At 39.7% G+C, this 20,559-nt stretch overlaps 1 protein-coding gene across 2 annotated transcripts in view; it reads right to left on the reverse strand.

Annotated features, from left to right (window-relative positions):
• The window catches only part of LOC115406353 (leucine-rich repeat and fibronectin type-III domain-containing protein 5-like), a 111,333-nt gene that overhangs the window by 82,811 nt on the left and 7,963 nt on the right, over window positions 1-20,559 (reverse strand). The window contains exon 2 of one of the 2 annotated variants that reach the window (XM_030116330.1): window positions 768-823. The exons of the other annotated variant lie outside the window; for it this stretch is intronic. The gene's annotated coding sequence lies outside the window, so the exon portion shown is untranslated. The remainder of the gene's footprint in view (window positions 1-767; window positions 824-20,559) is intronic. 2 annotated transcript variants of the gene reach the window in all.

Below are 20,559 nucleotides of genomic sequence, written 5' to 3' on the forward strand. Positions count from 1 at the left end.
GTTACCTGCCCCCTCCCTCCCTCCCTCCTCCCTCCCTCCTTCCTCAGGAGCTTAACAAGCACTATCCTCTCTACCTTTTCCTCGCGTTCTTGTCTCCCGGATTCCTGTCTTCTTGTTCCTTTCCTTTTGTCCCTGCAGTCCTGCTTTCAATTACCCTGTCTGGACGGCATCTGGCGGCCTGACCCGGCGTGTGTGTGTGTGTGTGTGTGTGGGCGTGCGGCGTGCGCTTGTGGCGGTTGCTGCTGACCAGGTGTCTTGGCTGTGTTAGTCATGGGCTCTTGTCATTTCTAACGGAACAGCTGCTAACGGATAACAAGTCGCTGGATTCCCTGCAGGTTTGGAGACAAATTAGGAGCGCCGTCACATTATTCAGTCAGGACCTCTGCGGTGTCACCCCGTGGTTCCAGCTGAAGCACACAGACACGTGGCGGCAATCTCACGTCTCGGTCTGTGTGTATACTTATCTGTCTGACATCTGTCTGCCTGGCATCTGATGTCTCTGTTTATACAATTAAAGTCGACTTTCGTGATTGAATCCCATCTCAGAACGATTCAAGTTATTCCATAAACAACTGAAGCATTGAATTTTGTTTCTGTTTGTCAGGCAACAAGCAGGCGCTGCACTGAGATCTATCTCACTTGCAAAGAGCATCCTCTGTGCAGAAACCTTGTTGGCTTCTGAGCTGAAACCAAGCTGATTCTTCCTCCCTTGACATTTCTTCATCCTGCATCGCTGCCTGCAAAGCCTGCTCAACATAAATAATTACCTCATTGTAGTCCCGTGGAGCCCGCCCTCCCCAGTCACTGTCTGCCAGCTGTGGAGCTGATGGTGGGGATGAAATGGAGAAAGAAGATTAGGAAACCCGATATTAAACTTCTTACAGGGTCTTTTAAAGCCTCTTAGTCTCTCTCTCTCTCTCGCTCTCCCTTCCTCCCTCCCTCCCTCATACTCTTGCTTCACCTTTCTCCCTTCTCCCGGACTATTGAATAAATGATGAAATTCAATCTGACTCTGCAATCACTCCAGTATTTTCATTCTCTCCCCATGGCTCTCTCTGCCTTGCATTCTTGTACCTGAAACGGGAAAAAGAATGAGATTTCAAAGGTTTCCATGCAATTGTTTATCCGCTACTCCTCCCTAATCCCACTCCTTTTTTTATCCCGGTAATTGCTACAAAAGCACAATTGAATGTTTCGAAATGAAATCCCCAAGATATACAGGACTCCATCGCAGGCCTGTTTACAGCTGAAATATCATCTTCACTTTATGCTGTAAACTGCTATCGTTGCACGGCTACAGCCTCACTCCAGCTACATTCAGTGGTGCAAGTTATAGGAAAAGCAAGGTCAGTATATGTCTTTTTTTAAAAGCGATCTCAGAACGCACCACTGAAGAAAGCACGACACCCTCAGAGGTCTGTCTTCAAGAGAGAGGAACTCGGCTCCCTCCAACAACAAACAACAGCAGCCTCCCACTAAACAAGCTCAGCTATTCATTTGTCGAGCCGGGTGATTCACAGGCCAAACCCAGCAGCCAATCACACCACAGAATGCAGCTGATTGTGCTTCATCTTCAACCTAGTGACCAGCTTTGTGCTGCTTATAGAGAGAAATGTCAAATAGTGCCTCTTTTTTACTATGGAAATGTTGGAAATATTGTTTCTGATGTTGTAACTCTTAAGGCTGAGACTCGTCGTCTCTCCAACACAGTGACACGACCTCCACAATACACGCATCAACTGTTAACCCAGACATAGCGATCCCAGCAACACATAAACTTCTTCAGCCGACAGCAACAGTGAAAGTTAAACAACATGGAACACTTAGACTGACATGGGAGGATGTTTCAAACACAGCGCCTCTTTACTTTACCCTAGTAATAGAATTACAGACGGAAGATTTCAGACAACATTTCTCTCTTTCTGAAATATTCTTTTTATTAAAATGCATTTTGAGTCTTTTCTTTTCTTGCTCTCAGTCTGATTCCTGTGTATTTTGTCTCAGTGAGGTTTCACCAGGAGTTTCCCTGAGCAAAATTAGAAAAGGTTGCAATCAGTGGACGCTAGTATGAGCAGTTCTTTATCCAAAGTTACACATATTTGATGAAAGGATAAACCTGTCTCTCTCTCTCTCTCTGTCGGTCCTTATCCTGCCTTTCGCCCTTTCTGTGTTGCTGATTGCTCCAGTCGAGCGTGACCCTAATATGGATCGAGTGGGGGTAATACAGTACAACTGTTATCAGCATTGTAAGTTCACACGAACATAAACTAAGTTGAAAGCCGAGTTTGGGTCATTTTTCTGTAGAGTTTACCATTTCTACATGTCTGTGTTGGATTGCAGCTCCTTCAGTTTCCCCCTATAATCCAAAAACATGTTGAAGTTTCACCTAAAATGAAGTTGGATTTAATTATCCATCGCTGTAACGTGTCCTGCAGTGGCCTGCACATCTCTCTAGATGTACCTTATCTCCTGGATCGCGGCAGCTGCTCATGACCCGATTCAGCATAAAGCAGATGTACATGATGAATGGGTGATATTTGCACAACCTATAAATGTCAATGAAGATGCATTAGTCTTTAAGTGTTGAAAAACAAAGATCTAGACTACCCTTGCAATCCCAATCACACTTGTGTTGATAATCAACAAGACTTCCATTAATCTTCGATCCCTTAAGGCGTTTAAACTTGGTTAGCTGCCAGCGATGACAGCTTCGAGGTCGGCTCTTTGAAGCAGTTTCTCTTTTCATGGACCTAGAGTGTATGATGTGAACAGAGGACATGAAAGGATGCCTTTTTCATACTCTCCATTCTGATCTTGGAGTCATTGCCAAAGAGACCTGAAGTGCGATGCATCCATATGCATCAATAAATTCAAACGTATCATAAAAATTTGTAGTTACTGCTTTTTCTAAATGATTTGCATGTGTAATCATTATCAGTACAGCTTTATTTGATGGTTGTATTGCACGTTTTGTGGGTTCTGCATAATTCTGGAAATGAAAGGTAAATTAAACCTGAATACTCCAACCTACACTTACACGCATTACAAAACCATAATTATACAGTTTATTTCAGTATCAGAATGTTTTGACTGAAGCGACACTTCAGCAGCTGTATATTACCAATACAAAAACATTAATTATGCAATACTCCAATACAGAGCTCCACAGTACTAGTGGGGGTGATAGTTCCTGATGATCAGCTGCTGTGAGTTAATCTTATGTAAAACATATTCCCAATTAAATAAACACTTAGAGCAAATTTCCACCACATGCTCCGGGCCCAGTTAGCCCAGCTATGGAGCTACTGACGCACTGCAGTGCAGATTACGACAACTGTGTGCAGCTGATAAAGAACGCTGCACTTAGCAGTCACTAGTTTCATTATAGCGGCTACAGCATCCGGATTGTCTGAAGTGACTCCAGCACCACTGCATTAGCAGCGGAATACAAAAGAGGGCCCACGCCTGAATCTGATAAAGCATATCTGGGTGGAAAGCAGCACAGATGCTGCAGCTAAGCCGCGGCTGGCTGTGGATTTTCACCGGATAAACTCTTTCCTTCAAGTAACAAAAAAAAGAAAGAAAATAAAAGCACCTCTACCATCATAAAAAAAGATTCTCATTTCCACAATGTCTGGCTCCACACTGATACGTAACATCACGTATTTTAACAGAGAGGAAGTACCTTTACTTCTTTTATAGAAGTTGATGTGATATTTTTGCACCCTGCGGAGAAGATGATGGCAAGCTGCATTCTTTGACCTTAAATATCTGGAGGGACCTTCCCTGAGTATCCGTCATCATCGCTGCTAATACGATATGAAACCCACGGTGTCGTCGCCAACCCATCTGTCTCTCTCGTTCTTTGCATTGCTTGCACTCCATCTCCATTTCTCCCTCTCTCAATCTCTTCGTGCTCTTATCTAATGGAGTGAATAATTCATGCCTGTTCTTCAAGGAGCCTCTTTGTTCTTCCCCCGGTGTTTTCTCTTAAAGCACTTGGGATAGCGTGCAATCTGTGTGGCTGAATGAAGTTCAGTTCTCGATTACTCCACCTTTACTTCTGCGTGTTCTCTCAAGACAAATAAATAAAAGGAATAAAAAATTCAGGATCTTAACGATGTAGATGTGCATCTTTCACCCACAAACACCGGTGCTTAAAAGCAAACACATCGACTTATTGTACAAAGAGAAATATGTGAGTCCCCAGGGTGTGTGTTTTTTTTTTTTTTTTTTTCCCCAGAGGCAAATAAAAGGTATATCCCTTCCTTTCATATAGTCTTTCTGCTAGATTATTTTTCTAATCTTAGTTTGGAATACAATTCTTCTCAACCTCTTTCATCTGCAGAAAGTAGAGCAGAAGTCTAACACACCTTTTGATAACAAGTTCCAAAATGGAACTGTTGGAAAACGTATGTATAAACAGAAGAAAGCTTTTTTTTGTTTGTTTTGTTTTTTTAAACAGTCCATCACTGTCACTGTGTAGATGGAGGAAAATGCAACTTTTGAAATGATGCAAAAAGCATAGGTGCACCACAGCTGGATTAATTTGCATGCTTGAATAGACTGGCCATCACAGCAGTGGTGGGCTCCAAAGTGACAAGAATCCCAAACAATAATATTCTTGGATTTGATAGCTTTATAGTTGAGAGTCACCCGGAATAATAACCCAACGTGGTCATCTCCACACGAGTGTCTGTGTAGACAAAAAAAAGTAGTGGATCTTTATCAAACGCAATTTTTTTTCTTTAGGATTTGTGCCATTGCCATGGAAATGGACATTGTTTTTTAAAAAAAAGCTGTAGTATAAATGTGAAATTTTCCTGAAACAAAATTGCAAAAATTATATGTTTTCCCTTGAAATGTTATCAAACGGGGCCTTAATACGATGAATCAATAAATACCGTTTTTTGCTTTTGTTGACATTTGCTTATTTAAAAGCTTTTACTTTCAAAGGGGCTTCTATCGTCTTTAATATTCACGCCCGTGCTTCCATCTCAGCTGTTACACACTTATGATTTTGTACTCCAGCTTATTTTCTCTTCATTATTAAAAATATGATGAGAAAGAACATCTTATTTACTCTTTTGCCTGGCCTCGCTGAAATTCTGCATGTCTCCGCACAAGAAATGGTCGGCTTCAAATTCAGATTTTCATCAGTATTCAACACAATGCAGGCAAACAATGCAGCGGGTGAATGGGGGTGCATTACCAACAATGAGAGATCATTATAGTTTGGCACTTCCCCTGCAATCTGCCCTGCATGCTGATGATTTATGCACTCACTCACAAACAGCCCTTTTATATTCAAAGCCTCCACTGCACTGAGGAAAAAAAAAAAGAGGCTAAGAAGGGTAATTGAATTCATTAATTACATCAAAAGTAATGGGATTACCAGACAGTGGATGTCATGGATGTTGATTTTTAGATTTAATGGTCACAAAGTGGTCGTTGCACAGTGCCAGAAATGTAAATGACTTGCATATCTGTTTGCAAGTTATACTAATATACAACTTTGGAAGTTTTAACATACTTTGAAACTCATGCTTCGCTATGTGAAATAAAAATGTTGCCTTGAGAATAACAGTCATCTGTCGGCAGTTGAAGGCAAACCACATTCTTTGTTCACATGCTGTAGTTGTCAGATTGATGTAAATACTTGTCGACCTTGTGAACAAGTCATTGACATAACACTATTTTAGCTGTTAAATATAGGCATTCAATATAAAGGGTTTTTCTTCATGCCTATGGAGGCATGTGAAAAACATTTTTCAAATAGTGTAGCTTTCTTCAACTAAATACGTCAAAATGTAATGAAAGTTTGCAGTTTTCACTTGAAAACCTCAAGTGAACCAGGTAGTAGGGCTTGGACAAACTTCGTTCCTTTTCCATAGATTCCTTGCTGGTCTCATCTACTCATAGTGGATGGACATCCAGGACAGAAGGGCACCTTCGGAACGGCGAAATATGTTGACAGGGAAAGTATGCACAACGCAGTGAATCCAAACATCAGAACTTATCAGTACTGGATGTTTTTCAGCACGAAATTGTATTGTTTTTGGTTTTTTTTTGGCACATATGGCCCTTCAGGAAAACAGAGCCTCCTGGGGCCTGTAAAACTACTGTACTCCCGGGCCTCAGTTCACAAAGGTGAATGTACAGCAGTGTCTGTTTATTGCAAAAGCCACAATCTTCCTTTACGGCTAATTAATCACATGCTTTTTTTGTCAGGAACACTGCTTTTTTGCCATTTTCACCCCCACTTTTCATCACTGGTGTTATCAGTTACTACTTCCAACACAAAGGCAGCAATGAAGAAGAAGCAGATCAAAGACAAAAGTGTGTCAGCCAAATTGGCTAAAAATCTGATAGAAATAAATACAGACTTGTATTTTCCTTTGAGACTGTCACACTGAGCTTTGCTGGTGATCGTCCAACTGACTGGCCACAGAAATACAAATGAAACACAGCACCATTGTGAATGTCGAGACGTTATTTTAAGGCATTTGCTTCACTGAATTTACAATTTGGGCAATTTACACGACAGCTAAAGCAGCTGCGGAGGCAGTGCTAACTGCTCACACATTCCAACTCTAGTTCAATCAAGTAAAGTGCCAAGCGAGCGGTTAACAGTGCTAACAAAGAGTCATTCAATGCTCCCACTGAAGCACCTCAATAGGACTTTGCTGGATAATTTACCCTGCAGCTCTTCTCTTATTTCACAAGAGACATTTTGGTGCTTTTTACCATCTACAGGCAAACACTTTAATACCTGGATGAGAAACACAAGAGGTTAATTTAACACTCATACACAAAGCATACATGAACTATCTTGTCGAAAATAATTCTCACTTTGTCTACAAATAGGCTAAAGGATTAATTGTATGTTCCTGTAATATTTTGGTGAGTTATGGTGTCACATTATAAACATTGTGACTCGGTTGGCGGGTTTCTCAATGTATCGAAGCATCCTTGGGATGACTTTGTTATCGATCGTTCTACATTCACAAAACCTACAAGAGCAATCTCTGAAGACTCAGCAGAACTAACTCAATTTGTTGTTTTGTTAAGAAAGAAAACAACAACATATATTTGTTTCATTCTAACAGAAAGCCATGATAGACGCCTCTGTCTGAATTAACTCGATATTCATACGTCACACATGACCTGGTCATGCACACTGAGGAGTTCACAAGCAATCATCAAGTGTTTCCATCAACCAGGCAAAAGGTTCTGTTCCTCTGATTGGAATCAAACCCACTCCACACGTCTATAGCCTGGAGCCAAAATAAATATTCAAACCATTCTCAACCCTGGTTATAAATATGCATCATGGTTAACACCAGATATGTAAATGCACCAGGCAACCCAGATGGCTTCAGATCACGACATAATGATCACACACACACACAGACACACACACACACACACACACACACACACTTGGAAAGGAGACAAGGCACACACACTCATTGATGACTTCCTAAAATTCAACATGCAACATCACCCACGAGGAGACAGAAGGACCAATTAAAAGTGATAGCAAAACTTGATAACGGACACCAACAGGACGTGTCATTATTATGAAGACATATTAAGTCAGGTGGTATTTCTGTCAAAAGAAAAAATCAAAATGTCGGAATATTGCCAGACAGGCTGTCCAAAAAAATAAAAACACAGCAGCGTCATCACATCCCAGCAGAACCGGTTGGTAGAATGTATCCAAGTCAAACTGAAGTAAGAAAGTCTTTTCTATGTCAATTGTCAAATTTGTCTCAATTTTCAGGATTATCCTGAGCTGATAATGGATAAAAAAGAAGGCAAACACTGTGTTAGCCAACTGGACAGTCTGTGGATCCAAGCAGTTGCAGATATATTACATTCAATACCTTCAGTACAAGTGCAAGAAATTCTTTTTTTTATTTTTATTCCTATTTTAAATCAGTTACCTGTAGTTTGAAATTGAACCCCGACACATTTAACAACATGTCCACTCAACCAAGCCTTCTAGCGAGAGTAGCGAGCTGGTCACCTGGGACTGCTTACACTGTTGTTTTGCCAATTTCACCTCCAGGTTCCTGAAGTACAAATTAGACTGACAGAAACAATAAGATTAAAGTAGATTACAGCCACATAAACAGACCAGATTAATGATAGTGTTCTCTCTAGAACACTCCTAGTCATTAGCAGGAACTTAAACAACATAGCAAAGACAGACGGCTAATAGAACACACTTTTTAACACCCGGGAACCGTATTCGCAGAGAGCGGCTTTTCTTCGGATTTTGTTATTATCTATTTACAAATCTGGAACAGACTCCCCCCTCACAACAGTAAGACAAAGAAGATAAAGTAAAATGGCTAAAAGGCTGCAGCCATGCTAGCAGCTTTGCAAAGCCACTTAGGCTTAGCAGTGCTTTAAAGTAAAGGCCAACGCTGCCATAGCAGCAATGTTCAGCTGTGATGGCGCTTCACAACTCCGTTTGGCCTGCTTGAAAAAAAAAAAAAATTCAAAGGGAGAGCATTGTCTTGAATACAGGTGGATTCCATCCTGAATGTCCCGACTTTCATCAGAAAAACACTTAGGTTGTGTTGCAGTTTTCACACAGAATTTAAAAAAAGAAAGAAAAAAGAATGAAATGCACTGGTCTAGAAGTTGCTGTACTTTAAATGCTGCTGGTTGTGGATTCAGTTTGTGGGGCTGCAAACCACAAACCAGTCAGTCAAGTCTGCTTGTTATTACTGTATAATGAATATAAATATGAATGGATATAATACCTATTTGCACGAGCTGTCGTCTGACCCTCCAAAACAAAGGCAATGTATCTGAATGTGTCCTGTGGCTTTTCTATGATGCTGCTGCTTTGCAATATTTTCCCGATGAAACAGCAAATAACACTGAAGTGCAACAAAGATCCTAAACCTAATCCTAAAGATTTTGTATTTTAATACATTGAATTGAATTAAAAAAATCTGAGGATTTTTTTCTATTATAGTAACACAAATCCATCACCAAAATCTTGAAATAAATCTTTGAATATTTCTACTCCAACAATACAAGTCGTCTTCTTCTTCTCGTTATTATTATAATTATAATAATAATTATTTATTATTATTATCATTATTATTATCATTATTATTAGTATTATTATTATTATCATTATTATTAGTATTATTATAATACATCACTACATTCTAATGCCCAAATTCTCAACCTCTGAGCATGAACTTAACCTTAACCGAGGTATAAACCTTGACCTAATTGTAACCTTCACACTGAAACAAACCCTCAAACACACATCAGATACTGTGGGACACATCGTTTTGATTCTCACAAATTAGGCTTTGGCAACAGAAAATAGGTCAGCTGCCAGGTTTTGGACCTCACACACACACAGTTAAAGAAGAATTCCCCAGAGGTACAGCTAGAGAAACAAACCCTGCCTGGATAGTGTTAGCACAATCAGATATTTCCTTTGAGCCAAAGCCTCGCTAACAGGATTATGTCGCCGTGTGCTGTGTGTGTGGTCCTGTGACCACCAGCTAACGTGTTACATATGACACATCTAATGCGACCACACATACACCCGGGGCAGGATTAAGGCCAATTTACCTGTTGTCTGTAAGCTCGACAATCACCTGAGATCACACAAACCTCACACACGCACACGCACATGGACACGCACACGTACATGCAGATTTCTGGACTCTGCTCTTCACTGCGGAAGTTAGGTTGTTCATCGTGACCCCTGAATTCCATAAATACTTAAAAGTTTCTCAAAGCATCTCAAGCAGTAAGCAGTGTTAGTTTTGGTTTAAATATTTGAGTATTCAAACACAAATGAAACAAGTTTTCAGCGTCTTCCTTCTCGTGCTGATGCACAACAGCTGCAGCAGCATCACATTTGTTTTTAGCAAGCGGTCGGAATGGGGTCACGCTGAGCAACAAAGCTCAACTAGGTCACAGGCTGTGACTCACTGCACTTTGCAATATACCTGGACTCAGTAAATAAGAATTAAATAAATCCCCCAGCAAAGTGACTTGCGCCGCTTTAACACTGCCAACCCCTTTCTTCAAAACTGCAAACCAGCGGTGTGTTTACTCAGTACATGCTGCCAAAAAAAACGAACAAGCGGGCTTTCAAATTGTGTGCCTCTCGCACAATGTGATATTGACGGGCCAGGACTTATGTGGGCTCAGTTCCCTCAAACGACTGTCATCATTTCTAAGTGAATGAATCCAGAGGTTTAGAGAAAAAAAATATAATCATGAAAACAAAAGATTGCCAATAAAACACTGTCATACAGTTCAAAGTTCTTTTTTTTAACATTTTAATCATTAGATCAAAATGAGAAAAACAACATTAATATTAAAAAATGACTGACTGAATGACTTTTCACGAGTCTAATGTAAAGGATAAAAAAGTCATACTTGTGAGGATTGGAATCTCTCGTACAGTAGGTAGATCCTTATTGAAGGCAATGAACTGATTTGGAATAAACCATAGGAGCCACAATCCTGTGATGAAGGAACATTTCAGCTACAGTGGTATGGAGCATATTAATGTATTTTAATAGATTCAGACAACAATGGAGCCATATGAGGCCCAGGAACAAGCTGTCAGGCTTCTGATCCACAATGCACCAGAACTATTAGGGCTTGTGAGCAAGATGACAGCGGCTGTGATCATTTCATAGGGTTTGTTGGAAAAATGAAATGAAAAAAAAAGTATGGAATAAAAAATTATCTTTCACTGAAGGTCAGTGTGCTTATCACATTTGATGATGATCAACCATGACGTTTGGTTTGTGTATCTATATATTTATAGCGATGGTCACGATTACCTTACGGCCTCTTCATACTTTCTTTGAGTTTGATTCTAGATTTTGTCGGGCTGTGTCCATGTTTTTGAGGAGACCTTGGATTGCATTACTGTTTTAACATGTGAGGCATACAGAACTTGTTTTCAGATTAGCCATATTGTATTAAACCCTTTGGGGACATTGCTTCTTTGCAAGTGACCAATCCTTTTCAGAGTTAACCTAAGCTACAGTGACCCACAGTACCCAGACCAGCAGTGCTAACCTGTCGGCAGCGTGATTAAGACCCGTGAACCTTCTGATCCTACTTTAACCTCCAGGACATCACTGCCCTTAAAACGGAATAGAAAAGAAAGAAAGAAAGAAAGAAAGAAAGAAAGAAAGATAGAAAGAAAGAAAGAAAGATAGAAAGAAAGAAAAAGAAAATAGAAATCATATCGCTGCTCAAATCTATTTGACATTTTCTTGCACGCTTTTGGAAACAAACCTTTATCAGGCCACTGTAGAAGCACATCTAGTATGAAAAACTGAGGAGTTTCCCGCTCACTTGAAACCTAGTTTTCAACTGATACCATGATTTGAAAAGCTGAGCCAGGAGGGATCAGCAAAAAACACAACTTATGACCAGTTAAGGCTGGGCAATATGCTTTAAAAGTCACATCTTGTTCTCAAAATGGCAACATAAAATATAAACTCAATGTATTTTTTTCCCAATAAAATTTTACCACAAATACAATTCTGGGTCAGAGTCACTATCAAACTGCAACACAGACACTATGATTAACCACCAGCTGCACAAAATAAAAAAGTGAAATCTCCAGAAAAATGGTGAAAAGGGTGGCGTGCATTAAAAAAAATGAATGAATGCCATCTAATAAAAAGTCTACCAACCATTTATAATGTGTCTATCATGATAATTTCTTCACCCAGCCCTACATCTAGTCAGTTTAAGCTGCAGAACTACTCGAAGTCTCCAGCATTGCTCATGTGGTCAAGCATAAGTCATAAGTTCAAGATGCTTTCGCTCCATTAAAACGTCTAGAGGACCTAATCTTTTACGTATAAGAGTCCGTGCGAAACCACAGAAGCGTTGTTTGGAATGATTCGTCTCTGTCTTGTAAATGTGCTGACTCATCACGGGGTGCCGGTAAGTGATTGAGTCATACCTTTGTTTTGCTTCCCAGAGGGCAGCTGAAGTAATGCTACACATCCTTTTATCAGCCCACTTGGTGTGTGGGTGTGAGTGCGTGAGTGTGTGTGTGTGTGTGTGTGTGTGTGTGTGTGTGTGTGTGTGTGTGTCTTCTGATACTTGCCTACACGAGTAGATTGTTTTGGTTTTTGTGTGTGTGTGTGTGTGTGTGTGTGTGTGTGTGTGTGTGTGTGCAAGCTTTGCAGAGATATATTTGTACTTTATGAATCCACGCTCTTGCTCCCTGCATAGTCTCCATTAATCATGGCAAACTCAGCACAGCACAAACTGCTGATCCAGGTTTATAAGCTGATTGCGAGTCATGATAACAGGCTTCAAAAACAAAGACACTCTGTGGATTTCCGGGAAGAGAATGCCGTGAAGATATGGACGAAACATTATGAAACTCTGGATCTCACCTTACTTTCCCTTTGCTCATCTTAAATGCATTTCTCTGCAGCTGCATTTTTTTGTTGTTTGTTTGCACGATCAAAACTAAGAGATGAAAACTGAAACTATAACAATGGGCTGGGTCGTTGTACAAAAGCACATTCTAATCCTTGATTAAGAGATCACATTCTGTTTTTCAAAAAAAAAACCTGATTGGTTTCACCAGTAATGGGTTAGGAAGATCATTTAAAACACATTTAAACTGGATATTACTAGAATCACACTGATTCATGAAGCTTATTTTGTGTAGAAATTGGTACCAAATGCATGCATTGATTTAGAAACCTTTATCAAGAAAGATACATTTTGAATAAGTAACCATCATTCTTAGAGTATATCCTCATCTGAGAGGTGTTTGGTCACAGTTTGATGCCCTACTTGATGGATTTCTATAGTCTGCTTGTAGGATATGGATTTTCAGACACAATGACTAAAGTTGCCCCTCAATGATCTAGAGCTTGAGATCTGACATTAACTGTCTTCACTGAACTGTTTCAGCAAACTATGACAATCAGTGTCAAACAGTGGATCGATCCAGTCAGAGAAGCATCAGAAGAAGTAGAAGCATCATGTTAAAATGACTAAGGCTGAATCCCATTCCACCCCTTAGCCCTCCCCCTTGACCCTACCCCTCTGTTTTGCGCGTTCACGTGGAGGGGTAGGAGTGTCCCAATTGCCATTGTGGCGGAGGGGTAGGGGGAAGTGGTAGGGCTACACACCCCTCCAAATGGAGATTCTCCCGAGGTACACTCCAAACGGAGGGGTCTAGTCTTGCAAGATTGGCAAGATGGCGGCATCCGCAGTGAAAGAAGTTCATAAATGTAAGCATTTTCTCAATGAATAAAGTTTTAAAATGTAAGAAAAACATTCTTCTTCGGCAAACAATTGTCGCATCTGCCTACGTCATCGGCAGCGGCGACTACTGATGACGTACTCGATTTTCGAAGGGGTGTCCCAATTCGGAGGGGTTTACTTTCGGCCCTACCCCTTAGCACTCCGTTTCAAAGGGGTAGGGCTAAGGGGTAGGGATAGAAAGAGAAATGGGATTGGGCCTACGTCTACTTCTGAACTTATCATTTAAATAAAAACCTAAAAAAAGATTACAGTTTTGCTTCATCACATGAATCGACAGTGGTTTGGTAGATATGATTAATCTAATTTCAGACAGCAACAATTCTAGCCTCAAACAGAGAAACGTTAGGTTCTATGGTTGTCTTTCATATCACTCCCGTCCAGGAAGAAGACAGCAGATTCTATTTTAACGGAAATCTTACAGGATAACATAAATTCTGGCATAATTATAGCATGAGCCATAACCGTGATTTAACTTATGTGGTTCCAGTGAAATAAGAATACTCCTTCCTTCACCGCTTATAAAATCCTTGAAATAGCCAAGTAGTGATGTAATAATGTACACATGAACAAAGAAAGAGTGGGTGAGACCGCAGAGCGGAAGAGGCTGGCTAAAAGCAATCTCTCTCGTCACTCGTGTTTGTTTTTGAGCAGACTGTATTTGTTTACTGCAATGTGCATGCATTCATGAGTTTGCGTTGTTTGCGTGTGTATGTGTGAATATGTGAGAGTGAGTGAGTGAGTGTGTGTAGATGTGTGTGAGTCAGCAGGGTGGCAGAGAGATCAAGCCATTCTGACTGACAAAATGACAGCTCATTATCGGAGACAAACAGCCCCTAAGGGTATGGGCACACACACACACACACACACACACACACACACACACACACACACACACACAAAGTCTATTAGCTCACCCCATTAAATTACAGAGGAGGATTGCACAGGCAATTTATTGATTTGATCAAACTATTAAAAAACGCTTCTGTATCATGCGTAAGACATTAAAAAGTAAACAAACTTTACACTTGGAACCCTATTTTTTCAATTTGTTTTTTCACCACACTGCTAAACTTCAGGTTGACTGACACTGTTCTTGTCTGTGGACTAAAAAGGAAAAATAGTCGATAAAAAATGTAGAAAACACATTTAAACGCAAATGTTTCCAGATCAACCACTGTGTGTGTGTGTGTGTGTGTGTGTGTGTGTGTGTGTGAGAGAAACAGTCCTTAGGATTTAAATTGAAAGCCCACATACAAATCTTTTCCTATGTCCTAATGCCGGTCTTAAAGGGATAGTTCGGGATTTTTGACATGAATCTGTATAGCATCCCAGTCAGCAGTGTTGTGCATTCACACAGACTTACCAATGACAGCGTCCAGTGAGCAGAGATCCTGTCCGGTTTTGGTCCAGACGAAAGTAGTCCGGCAAGTTTGCTGGGGTCCCGAAAATAAATCGTTTTTCTTCTCAAACCAATATGTTTTCGAAAGAGTGATATATTTGCATCACAAAACCGTTGTTTCAGAAAAAGTCAGACCTCGTAAACGCTTGGAACTATTTTCTCTCCCTTCATATCACTCCGCGCTGCCTCCAGCTGGCAGCCCCGCTAGTTTACCGCTAGTTAGCTCCAGCTGGAGGCAGCGCGGAGTGATATGAAGGGAGAGAAAATAGTGCCAACCGTTTACGAGGTCTGACTTTTTCTGGAAAAACGGTTTTGTGATTCAAATATATCATTCTTTTGAACACATATTGGTTTGAGAAGAAAAATGATTTATTTTTTTATTTTTATTTATTTATTAGACTACTTTCGTCTGGACCAAAACCGGACAGGATCTCCGCTCACTGGACGCTGTCAGGGGTAAGTCTGTGTGAATGCACAACACTGCTGACTGGGATGCCATACAGATTCATGTAAAAAATCCCAAACTATCCCTTTAAAGTCACCATTTCCACATTTACTTATGTTTTAACTTTGTATTTTTCTTCCTATGCTGCCATTCATGCTTGCCTAAAAGCATAAAATGAGAATGATGTCATTTATACTTCAAAAGTAAAACTGAAATGAACTGACCTTTTGAATTTTCTTTATCAATTAATAGATTACATTTATGAAAAGAAAATACATACAGAAACTCAATTTTGCATATTTGACTAGAAATGGCTGTTGCCCTATGGAGATTCGAGCACAAAGTCTCAGCAAGAGCATACGTTTTGACCCTTCAATGAACACGATTTTGGAAACACAAAACTCTTGCAATACTTGATCCATTCACTTGATCATTTACTGCACCTCAGCTCTGGGAAGCTTTTATTTAGAACCATTAACTATGTTGCTTCACGTCCTCCAAGCTTCTGGCAACTGCCTAGAATCACTTCCAACATCCTTCAGTCAAACCCATCTTGTCATCAGATTTTGGAGTGGCTGTGGTAGCATAGCAGCTTGCCGAGCTTTGTTTAGTGCCAGACAGAGAGAAAGAAAGTAAAAAAATAAATAATTAACTGGGAAAAAAAACAAAAAAAAAAAACACAGCTAACGGCTAGGATTAACTTGCTCCTATTTATAGTGTTTGGTGTAAAAGCTAGCTAAGTGGGATGCAGTGATTTGGAAGTCATTACTGCTTGTGAAGCAGATGGATGAACCTTAACTGAAGCTAATGGAACTCTGAAACAGAGCATGTGATGTGTAGCTGTTGGAACAACACCACATAAACACCTGTCCTGGAACAAGTCTACCAACAAACCATTGTGCCTCTTACAAATGCATACACTTAAACCTAATGAAAATGTGTATTAATGAATGTGCAAAATTTGAACTCAAATCAAAACTCCTGGGTTATTGTTTTGTTCGTAACATGGAAAACCTTTGTGATTATTTTGTCTCGTATATTGTGGAAGATTTGTTAATGGATGAATTAACATGTTAAAACTTCAGTAGTAAATGTGACAGTTAGGAGTGTATTAATATATTATGGGTTTAGTGAGACATGCAGTATTACGCAAATACAGTAACACGCTGGATATTTCACTGACATAAACTGTACCTTCCTCAACACGAACAGAGTCCCACTGTTGTTTTGAACTTCACGCAAGATAAATGTGACCTTTTGGATCATTGGACCCAGAGACAATCCCTGGGGAAGTGGCGCAGGGGGTTAGTGCGAGCCTTCTGAATGGCTTCCTATGCAGCGCTGAAGCAGAAAAATGCACTTGTAGCTCAGGCGCCTGCTGTGTCGTGGTAATCTGTGTGTGAACAGATGGCGCACGCTAACAAGCTAGGCTAAATGTAGCTATTGTTGGCATGGGCTACGACTGATCTCTGACTTGCAGATCCCAAGCCTCTTAATTAAATGCACCATTTAATCTACTCAGTTTTTCGGTCCCTCTGCTGCTCCAAAAAAACATCTTCACTGTTGACCTCCACGCTGCGGTGACTAAAAGACAACATGTCACAGGCATGGAGAATGGCAGAAACTTTAAACACATCACGGCGACTGATGATTAATGTACAGCTGTTGATAAAAAGAAAGTGCATAATTAACACCAATTCAAAATGCATGAAGAACTGCACATAAATCCCCCTGCAGTATGTGCTTTTGCTTAAACCATATAAGGAGCTGTCCATGGTGCTGAAACAGTGGTACATAATGTACAACAGCTCAGACCATGAACTGGAGCTGTCCATGGTGCTGAAACATAACATTATATACAATGGTTACAAACACATGATGAACTAACTGTCCATGATGCAGAAATACAAGTGCAGTATGTTCTTCAGTTCAAAGCATACGAGGAACTGTCCAAGGTGCTGAAACACAAAGGTATAATGTACACCAGTTCATATAGCGTGTAGCACTGTCCTTGGTGCTGAAATCCAAGTGCAATATGTGCTGTGGTTCAAATCACGAGGAGCTGGCAATGGTGCTGAAACACCAGGACATCATGTGCAAAAGTTGATAACACATGAAGAGCTGTCCATGGTGCTGACATGCTTGTGCATGGCAGCTGCAAAGAAGGCTGTCGTTTTGTAGTTTTGAATGCAGCTCAGAAATAGCTGGGGGGAGGGGGGATTTGCTTGCTTTTTTAAAATTTATTTTGCTTTATTTTATTTCAATGTTGCACAAGTGGCACTAACAAAAAAGTATGTATATATATATTTTTTTTCTTTTTCTCCTTTTTTTTTTTTTAAAAAAAAAAAAGCTCATTAAGTTCTTACTTTCTCACTCACTCAGTGCCTCTCTCTTCAGTACTTTTCATCTCACCATTCAAAAATGACTGAAGATATATCTAAAATTCAAATCTTCATTTCTGAAGGTCAAATATATCCTATGGCTCTGAACTTTCTTTGATGCAAGTGCATGATTAACTGATCTGCACAGAGTTTAAATTATGTGCACTGTACTGTCAATGATTCTGTGATGAATTAAGTGAAAAGGCTGCAGTCACATCAAGTGCTTTCTGTGTTTCTGAAATGATACCAGACACCTGCAAAGTATAATCCAATATGGAATGTTTGCAGGTCCTGAGATCTGGAACCTACAGTGTCCAATTATCTGATTTTTCTTTTCATTCATTCGTAGGAGGAGCTGTCTATTGTTCTGAAATGTCAAACTTGCCCTCAAACGGCATAGACGTCTATTTCTATTTTTAGCTGCAGCTGCATGAGGTAGTTCTTCCTTGTGAAACCTGCAGCTTGCAAAATGCATGTGACACAGCTGCAATGAAATATTGTACATTGTAGTTCAGTACTAAAATTGCCAAGATACAGGATGATTTTTTTCATGCTACCTTTAGATGAGATGAATAGCATTGTTACATCATCCACAAATCTTCTTTGTGGTACAGTGCTCCAAGAGATCTAAGAAGTCCACTTCAAGTTTTATATTTAAACTAAAACATGGAATTCCAGAAGAGGTTGGATACTGAATGGGTCTTTAAAAAATGTTCCAATAAGTTTCTGTGACTGGAATTGTAAATGTTCAAAAACAATAATTAAAAAAATTACATGAACACAATTGATCTAAGTATTATTGTAGCTGGGAAGACACTAGTTGTACTTTTTTTGTTTTTACTTCAAGTTGAACATAATTATTTCCATACTTGAAATAGCAACACTTCCCTTTAAAAGTCATGTGTGTATGAGACAAGTGTAATCACTGCTGTTCTCTTTTTTTTTTTTTCTTCTTTTTCTTGTGACTGTCTGTTTAATGTACTGGTGCTATTCTAAACTACAGAATTTTTCTGCTGCAGCAGTGACCCACTTTCGGTGAAAGCCTTTAGGTTTCCTCATTTGCTGCCTATAATCTCCACGTAGAAAACAGATCCCAGCACGATAAATCCATTCGTATTGTGAGTAATGAATTCGTAAATCTAATGGATGCTTTAAAAGACCTACAACAAAAAAACAGATCTGTGTTTATGCTCCCAGGCTTCAACAGCTCGAGTGCTGAGAAGGTAGAGATGGTCTGTGCTTCTTTCTCTCTCCCTGGTTTTATTGAACTTGACAAGTTGACTAAGACTGTACTGTTATTTATGGATATGGCCTTAAGGTTTTTTTTTCTGGCTATCCAAGCCTACACTGTACGGCCGCAGAATCACACCTGGAGCCAGCCCACCGTTAGACTGTGTCAGATACAGAAAAAGTTGGATAGCAAATGCGAAGAAATGGAAACAGAGCTGCAGAGTAATTAACCATTTCATGCTCTCCTACCCTCTTCTTTTAACACTCAATGTGTTAAGTGCTCTCCAGCATTGGCAGTGAACCGTAGTATTTGATGCCAGTTATTTGCTGTTGTTTACTCTCTGGCTGGCTATTTCCCTAGTTTTCTAACTGAATCTCATTTTTACACATAGTGCAGATTTTGTGATGATCAAGCCACAGAGACCTGGCAGATTCAAGCTGAAAATTTGAATTATTGGACTTTTCTGTCTGGCGAATCATCCAGTGTGTACCCCGCCCTCGCCCGAAGTAGCGGGGATTGGCTCCAGCCCCCGGAACCCTGAAAAGGATAAAGTGGCTCAGAAAATGGATTGATGGACTTTTTTTTTTGCTGGACCGTCATGATTTTCAGTGCATTTTTCCCTCACTTTGCAGCTACTTCATACCTTTTCAAAAAGTTATATAAAAAAAAAAGCTTTAATCCTGATAAGTGAATCTCATTCTCTTTAACTGTAGCTAATATGGGTGTAACGGAATTCCAAACTCATTAAACAATATGGAATACAATGCAGGGCTCACGATGCGAAATTCTCACGATACAAAATAAATATGGAAAAAAAATCACCTGATGAAGATAAGGAATTTGATGAAAAAATATTTGACATAAAAAAATGGACTGTGCTTTTGCTCTGTAAATACAGGAAGAATGACATTTGATGTTAAATTTATTAATCTCACTGTTTGATAAATACTCAGTAGTGCTTTTTTTTTTTTTTTTTTTTTTACTTTTGGTCTAAATTAAGGCAGGCCAAAAAAAATGGTCTATTTGTTGTTCAGACTCTCAACAATGTGCACAACCAAACATTTTCCCATCCTCTTCCATTCTCCTCATAAAAGTCAAATGTCAAATTTTGAACTCGTGCAAAAATACATTCTGTTAATAGTAGAAAAGCACAAATGTATTATTCCTTAGTTTCTTCGTTACACAAACTTAAAAAGGTTATGCTGTCTCTCCACAGTAAAAAAAGACTACAATACAAAGCCAAACATAAAATCTCCAAATCTCAAAGGGCGCCTTGTTGTTGTAAACAAGGACAACATGTTTCTTGGAATGAAGAGGAAAACAAAATCCTCTTCTGGGCTGCAGTCTACTGTGAGAGATCTGGACAATTAAGACACATTTTCGAAGTCGTTTATGCTGCCAACTGTATAAAAAGCAAAACAACATGGTTAAAACACATGTTACATTACACAAGGTTCACAGACACCCCACATGTATTTTTCCTGTCTCATTTTGTCATTGCTTTAATTATTTCGTAAAACATTGTGAATTACCAAGTGCTTTTAAACGCATCAAGCTGTAATGTCCCAGCTGTCTTGAACGTCTCTTGAGTGAACAGTACAGCAGAGATACGGAGACAGTAAGACATTGCTTTTGATAAATACTGGCCTCAAAATAAAAACTTCTACATCAAAACCAACTCTGCTGGTCTCTTCTCTCATCTTCCGTTTTCTTCTTTCCATTTTGGAACACGATCAACTCTATAACTTCTTATTCCCATCACTGGTAGTGATGCAAGATGAACAAGATG

The sequence above is a fragment of the Salarias fasciatus genome, chromosome 19 (assembly GCF_902148845.1).
Source record: "Salarias fasciatus chromosome 19, fSalaFa1.1, whole genome shotgun sequence".
NCBI classification, from domain to species: domain Eukaryota; kingdom Metazoa; phylum Chordata; class Actinopteri; order Blenniiformes; family Blenniidae; genus Salarias; species Salarias fasciatus.